Source organism: Antechinus flavipes, chromosome 1 (assembly GCF_016432865.1).
Source record: "Antechinus flavipes isolate AdamAnt ecotype Samford, QLD, Australia chromosome 1, AdamAnt_v2, whole genome shotgun sequence".
In the NCBI taxonomy this organism is placed as follows: Eukaryota; Metazoa; Chordata; class Mammalia; order Dasyuromorphia; family Dasyuridae; genus Antechinus; species Antechinus flavipes.
The window spans coordinates 294,304,088-294,315,331 of NC_067398.1; the positions used below are offsets into that span (position 1 = coordinate 294,304,088).

The following is an 11,244-nucleotide window of genomic DNA, read 5'->3' on the forward strand; positions in this document are numbered from 1 at the left end:
TATAATATTAAATAAGATAAGTTGTTCTATATAACAACTTTTATCAGACATAAGAAGACAGAGATTACTCAGCCATTAACCAAAACCAACAAAACAGAGAGAATCACTTGTCACAGATCAGGGGAAAGGAGAAAGGAGATAGAAAAAGGAGATGCTGTTTGGTGGTTAGAGAACCTTTTATTTGTTATTGTTTCGTGTGTCCCTGACTTCTGATCCCAGATTACTTTTGTCCTTGTTACAGCATGTGAATAGGAAGACCATCTGTCACTTCTTCAGTTTGCCAGCATGTTTATAATATTCTTGTTAATGTTTTCTTCCCAGCTTCAATTTCTATTTCTTGAGCTCCTCATTCATTCCCATCACATTTAGCTTTCAAGTCATAAATCTGAGAGAAGTTTCTCTAAATCTTTTACTTCTTAAGCATTTTGTATGCCTGGGGGGGGAGGGAGGAGGGAGTACCATAATATCAAGATCAATATTTACTTGTAAGTATACAAAAATTGAATTAGCTACTTCATTTTAGGACAATTTTTGTGGTGGAGTAATTTAGATATTAAGACTCTGGGTGAAACTAGGTAGAGTAGGGGGTAGAGGAGTGGTCCTGGAGTCAAGAGGACTCTGTTCAAAGATGATCTCACCTGACACTAGTGTATAATCCTGGACAAGTCACTTAATTTCAATTGCCTCATTAAACAACAACAAAAGACTATAGTGGGGAGAGGGAGACAACTGATAGCTTTCTATAGCTCAAAATTATTCAGTGTCCATAAAATTACTAATTTTTTAATCATCATCCAAGATAATTTTAAATGGAACATTATCAGACAAGCAATAAAATAACAATTGAACAGAGCATGGCCTCAATCCAAGGGGGCATTGTGAGGCTTTGTATTGAGGGAGTTTGGGGGTGGGTGGGTAGAAGCACTCCATTGGTGGTCCATAAACCTCAATCCTGCCACTAGTTAGTTGTATACTCTTGAGTAAGTGATCTCATTTCTCTGGATCTCATTTTTTCCCTTTATTAAATAGCGAGCATTAGATGAGGCCCTGCCAGCTTTAATTTTCTGTGATCTATATTCCTTTCTGGATATGTTCATGTGGAAGTGAAGCTCTAATGTTTTTAAAAATTATTCTTATTTAGGAAGAAGCCATTACTCTGGTGGCAAAGGACTCTAAGAGACAACATAAATACAGTGGAAAGAAGAGGGGATATGAAAGGACCAGGACTGATATTCTGGCTTCACTGACCTTTCTTTTTGAACCCTAGGGACAGACATCTCCACTTGTCTAGCTTCCTCTTCTATAAGATGAAGGGGATTGTTCTAGATCAGGGGTGTCAAAGATGCCTTCTGGTGTCCCTACAATTCAAGAACCAGATTCAAATGTAATTCAGAAATATTTAACAAAATAAATAACGGAACAAAAAAATAAAAAATAAAAAAATATTGTATTAAAATACATTGTTTGTTCCAACAAAATTTTAAAAGGGAAGTCATCAGAAATATAGTCCTATCCTATTAGTCCCTGGCACATAATTTTAAAAGTCTGGCATTTCTTTGATATATATATATAATATATATATATATATATATATATATATATATATATATATATATATATATATATATATATATATATATATATATATATATATATATATATATATATATATATATATGTATATATATTCCCTCCAATGTCATAGAACACAAACTTTCCATACCATAAGAGCCTTTTAATTGTTTCTGTGGCAAAATAGATTTTTTTTTAAAAACCTTTACCTAGTAACTATTACTATGAAAAGCTCCTTTGCTTAAACTGTTCTTTATATATTATTGGATACCAATGGATTATTTGAATCTTTTCCAGCTTTGTAGAAAATAATAAGCTTATTTTCTCAAAAGGACAGACTTATGGGAATCAAGGGTCCCCTCTATATTACAATTGAGGCATATGAAGAAGCCTTTAGTAAGCGATATAGAAGCATATATCTAACATGTGTATATGTGTGTGCACATATATGTATGTACATGTATGTGTTGCACATGTGTCCTCTGTGTTTACATATGTGCTATGTGTGTGTCCTTCAGAAGCTCATAATGTATTGCAAAAGACAAGTAAATGTGTGAGAACAAGCTATAAACAGGAAAAAATGGAAATGATTAAAAAAGGAAAGATGTATATCCTAATTCTAGTTAATTAAGAGAAGTTGAGAAAGGTTTCCCATAGAAAATAAGATTTTAGTTGGGACTTAAAGCAAGAGAAGCGAGGAAGAGGGTGAGTGAACATCCTGAGTATAGGGAACAGCTGAGAAAATGCCTGGAGCTGAGATACAGAGAGTCTTGCTTGGAAAAGAAGAAGTCAAGGGCACTAGATCAAATAGTATATGGCAGGGAGGAAGGTATAAGATGACTGGAAAAGTAAGAGGGAAGTTAATTATAAAGAATTATGAATGCCAGATTTTTTAAAGATTTTATCCTGAAGGTGGTAGGGAATCACAACTGGGGAAATGAAGTGTGTGTGACGATGTCAAAACTTCACTTCAGAATAATCACCTTAGCAGCTGAACAGCAGATGGATTGGAGTAGGGAGAGACTTCAAGCAGGCAGATGCACCAAAGGCTATGCAAATAGCATACAGTAGGCACTCAAGTTACTATAAAGCAAATGCAAAATAGCAAAAATGAAAATGAATGTGGTTGAAACTAAGCCTCACTTTATGTCACAACGATAGAGATCAGAAAGAAAATTATTTAAAGGACTTTTTTTACTCTAAATATTTCTATCATCAACCAAGAACATTTGAGGTAAAAAGAAATAAACTTGAGATAAACCAACAGGGAAAGACAAGATAGAACACATTTCAGTCTTCTGTTTGCATTTGTAGACTTTAGGACTTTATGTCAATTTTAGGATGGCTCTTCCAGAGGTATAGGGGCTTTTCCCCTCACCCTCTGGCTAGTCCTCCGTGGCCTTCTTTCTTCATGACTTCCAGCAGAATATTTGCTAAGCAAAGAGTTGTTTTTTTCATACTTTTTCTCTTCTCTTCTAAAAGAAAATAGCTCAATCAGTGTCTTTCAGGAAACAAAAGTCATTCCAAGATTTATAAAACTGATCATAATCTTCCATCATTTCCTACCTGTTTCCTATATCCTTAGACTTACAGTGTCCTTATCTGTGAGTCACTGACCATGGACAGAATCTGACTATGTTGGTCAGATTGTCTCAAAGTTAGTATATTTCTTCTCTTCTCTTTTCCTGTGTCATGTTTATCCCCTCCCAACCTACTGGCCTTGATCCCCCCCCCCCCCAACCTTCTAAAAATGTATTCCTTTTGGATTTTTTTTAATTATTTTTTTTAATTTAAAAAAATTTTAAATTAAATCTTTTATTCTTTTGAAAAAAAAAAATGATGTACTACTCAAGTCCTTTCAGCTCCTCTAGCAAAAATTCTTGTTTACACTAGCAAAAGAAAAGCAGGAGGCATTTTCTGAAGAAGCCACTAAAAGGACATCTTTCCCACCCTTTTGAGTGCTTGATGGCTCACAAGAGCTCCTGGCTTCCCAGCTTTTAAATCTTCTCAGTCCCCATCCCTCCAGCTGCCAACTGGCTCCCCAGCATTAATAATGAGAAAGACACTGGCCAGACAAAGTTTGCCTTAGTCCCCCTGCCCATGTGAACAAACCTTTAACTCTCAGCAGACCCCACCTTCCATGTCACAAGCCCTTCCCACCCAGGAACATGCAGGAAAGCCACATTTCAATATAAGCACAATTCAGTTCCTCTGCACTCACATTTGTCTGTATCTATTAAGCAAAGTTGTTTAAAATAGACTGGTGGAATTCAATTCAGCAAACAGTGATTAAGTGCCTGTTTACCTCAGCTCTGAGGAAAATACAGAAAAATAAGGCACAATGCTACCCTTGAGGAGTTTACAGGGTATTACGCAGCTTTTTAGACTTTTTCTACTAGTGACCCCTTTTAGCCCAAGAAATTTTTCTGTGATTCTAGGTACATACGTATATAGATAGAATAGGTATGCCTATTCTATAGGTATCCAAATCAAAGATTTACTGATAATAAATCATAATTTCATGACCCCTACATTCAGTTACATGACTCTATGCAGGGTTATGACCCACAGTATAAGAAGTTTTGGTCTTTATAAAAGAGGAGATGATTGTTGAAGCGAGAGAAGTGAAAGTCATAATAAATTGCTCAGTAAACCACTCCTTGCAGGTGAACAAATTAAATAATAGAATTAGGCCAGTAGTTTTAGGTGAGTATTATGAGAGTTAGCCTCTGGCTAAGTTTTCACAGAATGATTAAGTTTTGATTCCTCAAAAACCTTGAGCAGGGAGGTTTCCACAGAATGTTGTAAGCCTCAAAGTGATGTAAGATCTTAATAATAATTATCACTAATCAATGAGCTTTCAGAAGAGACTCACTTGGCTCCAAATTTTTGATGAAGGTGTTTAGGCTAGAAACTAGTTTTAACTGACCAGGGTCAATGACTTGAACAAGGTTTTCTTTATTGTGCTTGCTTAATAAGATTCATGCATATAAGCTAACACAACCCAAATAGAATTAGATCTTCAATAATAGAATATGGGATGTATAACAGGGGAGGGAAGGCATGTTTAGGAGGAGAATGTAAGAAATGATGTTACCTTAAGGGGAACTGATCAATCTATTCTCTAGAGGGAGGGCACTGTGACAAACTAACAGCATATAGTTTGTCTTCTTCTGTAGTGCTTCCTCTTCCTATTAGAAAGGCAGAGCCCATTTCTGGCCAGAAACAATCAATTCCTGTGGACTTTCTCAATACAATTTCCTTGATACCTGATTTTCAAAGTCAGTTTGTTTCTAACAGTATGGTGGAGATTAATTTGATAATTGTTAAAACAGGATTGGTGATTCATCCAACTGTACAATAAGTTATCACTCAATTAGCAATACTTGTATGGGTAGAGAGTTTCCTAAAGAATTCTACTAATATTACGCATATTTCAATCCATCTTAGGGAAACTGTCTGCAGAGGTACAAATCCCATCAAACAGCCCTCTGTACATCATGGGATGAGGAGATGGAAATGTTTATTTTGGAATTAATAAAGGATCAAGAAATCTCTTCTAAATTCATGTGAGAAACAGATTTAAAATATTGTTGATAGATTGGGTATAATGGCCCTTTCTAGTTTTACATAAAAGAGAACAAAAGTACTGAGAGGTTAAAAGTTTAGAATATAAAAAGTAAATAATTTCCCTAGATGTTTTCCCCTCTTCTTTTTAGTCAATAAACAACCAAGTTCCATCCTTTTCCATTCTATTCCCTACACACACACACATACACACACACACACACACACACACACACACACACACACACACACACACACATACACACAATTCCCCTACCCTCTAAGTATCTTACTTTTTACTCCCTACACATATATTCTCCTACCCTGTTATTCTGTGGTTGGTTTGAGTCATATTTTACTCTTTGTGTCTCCATTTGGGGTTTTCTTGGCAAAGACACTAGAATTGTCATTTCCTTCTCTAACTCATTTTACAGATGAGGAAACCGGGGCAAACAGGATTAAATGACTTGCACAGTCACCCAGTTAATAAGTGTCTGAGGCTGGATTTTAACTCAAGAAGATGAGTCTTGCTGACTCCAGGTCCAGGACTCTATCTATACCTCTTAACTGCCCTGCACTTATCCCAAATGTCTCCAAATACCTTCCCAATCTATTTCTAGATGTGTGCACAATTTCATTACTTCTAGCTTTTAAGGTTTTTCAGAACATAAATAGCATAACTCTTTGTACTACATAAATAATAATAGTTTGTGTTTATATTGCTTGTTGTTTTCATAACAATTCTGTGAGATAAGCAGTGCAGGTATTATTTGCCCATTTTACAGAGGAAGAAACCACGGCCTTCCTAAACTTCCAAATTTACAAGGTAAAAGTCATCTCTTTCTCTCACCCTACAAATCCATTCAGTTGCCCAGTTTCCATTCCTTTTCAATACTTCAATGTTCCTGCCCTTCCTTTCCACTCTTCTTACTAGTACCATTTTAATTCAAGTCCTCATTATCTCTCACACAAGCTATTATATTTGTAAAAATTTTAATTTTTCTCCCTGATTCAATCTTCCTTCCTCTTTGATACATCCTGTATACCCACTAAGTAAATCTTATACTAAAAGTCTGGATGTGTCATCCTTTGCTCCAACACCTTCAGGGTATCCACTTTGCCTACAGGATAAAATGAAGACTTCTTCTACCCTATGTAATGCAGGGGACCATAAGTGAGGGGAAAACTTTTCCAGTCCCTTTCAGATTTTGGGCAGGAGGTTTCTTTCCCATCTTCCAGATTTCATTTATTTGTGGATGAGCAGAGAATAATTCTATCACATGATTTCTTTCTTATGTCTATATTTCAATCATGTATTAATTCAATGCTTTTGCTATTCAGAAAATAAAACAAAAAAAGCTGATATTAAAGGCTCCCTGCAATCTAGTTCCACCATACCTCTTCAGCCTAACTTCACATTTCTTCCCCTCATACTTAATAGATTCTAGTCATATTAGGATAGTAAGGTGTTCTTTGATCTCTCCTCCCTGTAACTACCCATTTCATTTGCACAAGCTATTTCTAATTCTAGGTGACACACCATTGTGTCTCTATCCATTGATAGAGTATCAGCCCTGGAGTGAGGAGAACCTGGGTTCAAATCTAGCCTCAGACACTTACTAGTTATGGGGCTCTGGGTAATTCACTTTACCCGGTTTGCTTCAGTTTCTTCATTTGTAAAATGAATGAGACAAGAAAATGGGGAACCATTCCAGTATTTTTTCCAAGCAATGCCCCCAAAATGTGGTCAACCCAACTGAAAGGACTGAACAACATCTCCATTCCCCAAGATAGATTCTCTCCATATTTTAATCTATCAAATCCAAAGTCTATTAAGTCCAAATACTAGCTCAGACATCTCTTGATCCATGAAGCCTTCTTCACTTTTCCCAGCTGATAGCTTTCTCTCTCTTCAATTTCTCATGGTCTTTTTTCTAGATCTCTCTTTAGCATTGACTGCATGCAGCTTTCCATCATACTATTTTGTCCTGACTAGGGTTCTTTAAAGGCAAGAAGTGTGTGTGCGTGGGTGGGTGGGTGGGTGCAAAACTCTTGTACTCATATTGCACATTACAGGTACTTAGTGTTTATTGAATGGAAATTAATTAAATGAGGAAATGGGGGATATGGTAATCTCTTGATTCTTCCACTGGTTAACCATTGCTAAGGCTCCATTGTTGCTTTTACTTTGGCCCTTGAGCTATGCAGAAGATACTTGCTTCTATTTGCCACATGCCATCAAAAGTCACCCAGAAATCATCTGGCAGAGTGCGAGTGATATCCCATAACTTTTCAAATGTTGCTTCATTTGACATTAAAGAAATGGGATTTTTCATTGGAAAGAAGGGAACCCTCTTATCACAAAAGTACTTACTAGGGTAAAGACTCAAGACAGTGCAGGTTGTCCAACAGATGGCATTAAAACAGCCTACTTTTATAAGCAAAAGATCATTCATGGTTCCTGTCATTTGTGTGTCAGTCAGGAAGTTTTTTTGTGTAGAGCTTGACTCTGGTTTAAGTCATTCTGATCATGTGATCACAGTCTATTGGTCTCATGGCTTCACGTATATATTCATGGACTGTCTGTTCAAGAAATTCTGACAGAGTTAACAGAAAGAAGAGCTGGATCCTATTAAAGGAAAAGAATATATAGGAATACCAAGAATTCCTATAGTAGCATTGTTTCTACTGGAGCTTAGGTGCTTCTAGGATTAAGTATTATCCTTGGGTAAGTACAATGGAAAAGATGAAGTCTGTTTAACTTCATGTAAAACTAACAACTGCTAACTAAGGTCAAATATTTGAAGTTTGCAATATGGCAATAACCACTTTATATTTTTATGTGTGGGAATTAGCAATAGAGAACAAAAGTATCTGCAGAGAGAGAAGCAATCAGCATTGAAGAGGACATTTTATTATAGGATTAAAGGTAGATGATATGGAGGTTTGGTGGGTAGCTAATATAACGCCATTTGAAGCTGCCCATTGTAAATGAGTAAAAAGACTGCAATTAACAAAACTATAGACATTATTAACTTGGACATTGTAGGATGTATTGGACATCCGAGAGGCTAAACACTAAACAAAAAATTGAGAACTAAAGGACAAACAAATTGAGGCATTAGGTGGCATAATAGATAGAATGTCAGGCATGGAGTCAGAAAGATCTGAGTGAAAAGTCAGACACTTATGAGATGTGTAACTCTAGTCAAGGCACTTTGACCTGTTTGCTTTCATTTTTTTCATATGTTAAAAGAGCCAAAGAAGGAAATGGCAAACCACTCCAGTAATAGCTGATTAAAAAAAAACATCAAATGGAGTCATGAAATATCAGGCATGATTAATCAACTAAACAAACAACAAAGGAACAAGAATGACCCTATTATACTTCTCAAGGATAAGACAATGACTTACCAATATTGAGAAATTAAAAAGAGATGAGTCCTTTAGCAAGAGAAAGAAGGCAAGTTTCCTGCAAAGATTAGAAATGATATACCTATAAAATAAATAATGGGCAGCAAGGTGACACAATGAATAGTATTCTGGGCTTGGAATCAGGAAAACTCATCTTCCTGAGTTCAAATCTAGCCTCAGATACTTATTTTCTGTATGACCCAGGCAAACCCTGTTTGTTTCAATTTCTCATATATAAAATAAGCAGGAGAAGTAAATGACAGATCATTCCAATATTTTGCTAAGAAAATTTCAATAGAGTCATAAAGAGTAAGACACAATTGAAAACCACTAAACAGCAACAACAAAAATTGAGTAAATGAGGCAAAGAAATATAAGAAGTTTATCCCAAACAGCAGGAGTGTGAAGAAGATCTATGATTTTTCTTCTATCACAGCCAGAAAAACACCAAAGTTTTAAAAAAGCCCAAAGTAGCACCCAAATGGCACATTCACTTTTATAGTTCTGAAAATTGAATTTTTTAAAATTGTGTTAGAAAACCCACTTAGCAGGAACTAAAAACCTTCAGTAAAAGGAAAAGGAAGTTTTTTTTAAAAAGTAAAAAACTTACATATCCCAATCCAAACACACAACATCCTCTCAATAGCAGGTGATTTTTTTTTTCCTCCAATGGCTTACAGTTTTTCCTTCAGAAACACCTTCATATGCTTCTGTCCATTTGAAAATATGTGCTTTGCCTGAAATTTGAATCCTACACCACAAGATTATAAATTTAGAACTGGAAAAAACCTTAGACACCATCATCTTTATTTTACAGAAGTGGAAAGTTACTAAATGTAATCCAAAGTCATGTAGATCATAAGGTCACAGACTTGAAATTTCAAAAGGAGTTAAAGATTATTTAGACCAGCCCCATATTTTATAAATGAGAAACTGAAGTCCAAAGGGGCTAATTGGTTTACCCAAAGTCACACAAATATAATAATTGGAGTTTGAAAAGGGGCTCCTTGACTCTGAATCCAAAACACTTTCTTCTAATGCTCAAAGATGAATTTTTTCATGAGTTGTTAATAGTAACAACAAACCTAGCTTTGAATTCTTAACACTGGAAAATGTTGATGCTACTGAAATTTCATGGGCAGAACAGGTACTTAGTTAGAGTCAGTGTCTGTCAAATGGATAAGTTAGATGCTATAGCGTTACCAGAAAGGTCAGATATTAAAGTTCAGAGGTTATTCATGTCTGGAACTAAAAAATTCAAACATTCAAACCATTTGTTATTATTGCTGTTTACTTCATTTAATTCAAGCAGGACTTATTTCTTACTCAATTACTTGTTTTATTTGTCTTATCAAAGCTACTTTGGACAAATCAAACTAAAACTACCCTCCTCATCCTTTCAGAAGGATATGTGGTGACTTTCTTTCTTTTTGCAAGTATCTAAATCACCACATTCTAGATTTAAAAGCTAAGAAAGCAACAAATGAAAACAAACATCTAGACAAGTTCTAAGTAGCTGTGACTAGAAAACCACTAGTTTTCTTAGTTAATAATTATCTAGTTTGCTACATAATTGCTTAACCTGACACATAACATGAAAGAAAAACTTGTCCTTCTACCCAGAATCACAAGACAAAATCAGATTTTTGTTTCTGTCATTTCAAAATAAGACCATGTTTTTTGTGTGTCCAAACATGATTTATTTGGCTTAGGGAACTCCCAATAATGAAATTTTCTCTACTAATGGAGATCAGTCACTGTTCTATAACTTGTAATTTTAGTGAGTTGCCTGACAAAGGGGAAGGAAAGGCTGCCTATCTCTCAAAAAGACCTGAATTCAGGTTCTCACCTGATACATAGTTATTATATGAATCTGAAAAAAAGTCAGTTCATATCTCAGTGCCCCTAGCAGCTCTATTAGACATTTTATGTATCTTATCATAACAGTTTTGAATGATGAGAAGTCAGGAGAAAGAATATCCAACATTAGTGAAATCTAAGATCATGCAAATTATCAATTCAATATAATTCAATTTGTGCCTACCATATGTGAGGTGAGCAGAAGCCCATGGTAGACAAAGTCACTTCCTTTGCCAAGTCTATCCTCACATTTGCTTCCAATAGAGCTTAAATCCAACCTGAGAGGTGGTGCATTGGCTGAAAAATCTACAAACCCTCCAAACAAGTCTTCCCTCTTAAGACTCACTGTAGTATATGGAAAGAGATCTAGTTCTGGAATCTTAGAGAACCTGGATTCAAATCCCACCACTGCCACTTATTAGTTAACTAATGTTACCAGTAGCGAGTTTATTAACTTCTCTGGGTCTCATTTTCCTCATTTGTAAGATTAGGACATTGAACTGGATGGCCTCTGAGGCAAACCTTCTCATTTTATGGTATGTAAGAATGACTTGAACAAATGGGAAAAGATACGTTTCTAAAGTTTCCTGAAATATTAAAGCATTATAAAAAATAGCTAACAATTTTTTTTAATTTTTGTTAAATTTTAAGTTTCAAACTGTCTCCTTCTTTTCCTTCCTACACCCATCTTAGACAAGATCATCATTTGACAGAGACATAGATAGATACATAAATAGATAGAGGTAAAGCTATACTGTGCATATCATATGCATATGCATATTTCTTAGTTAATAATTATCTAGTTTGCTACATAACTGCTAATCTGACACA

The 11,244-nt window shown here is 35.4% G+C and overlaps 1 long non-coding RNA gene across 1 annotated transcript; it reads right to left on the bottom strand.

Annotated features, from left to right (window-relative positions):
- Positions 1 to 2,868: 2,868 nt before the first annotated feature.
- Positions 2,869 to 9,339, bottom strand: LOC127555222 (uncharacterized). The gene is made up of 2 exons (XR_007952195.1): positions 9,164 to 9,339; positions 2,869 to 3,047 (listed from the first exon to the last, which is right to left on the bottom strand). It is a non-coding gene; the product is annotated as an uncharacterized LOC127555222 (long non-coding RNA).
- Between the last annotated feature and the right edge of the window lie 1,905 nt (positions 9,340 to 11,244).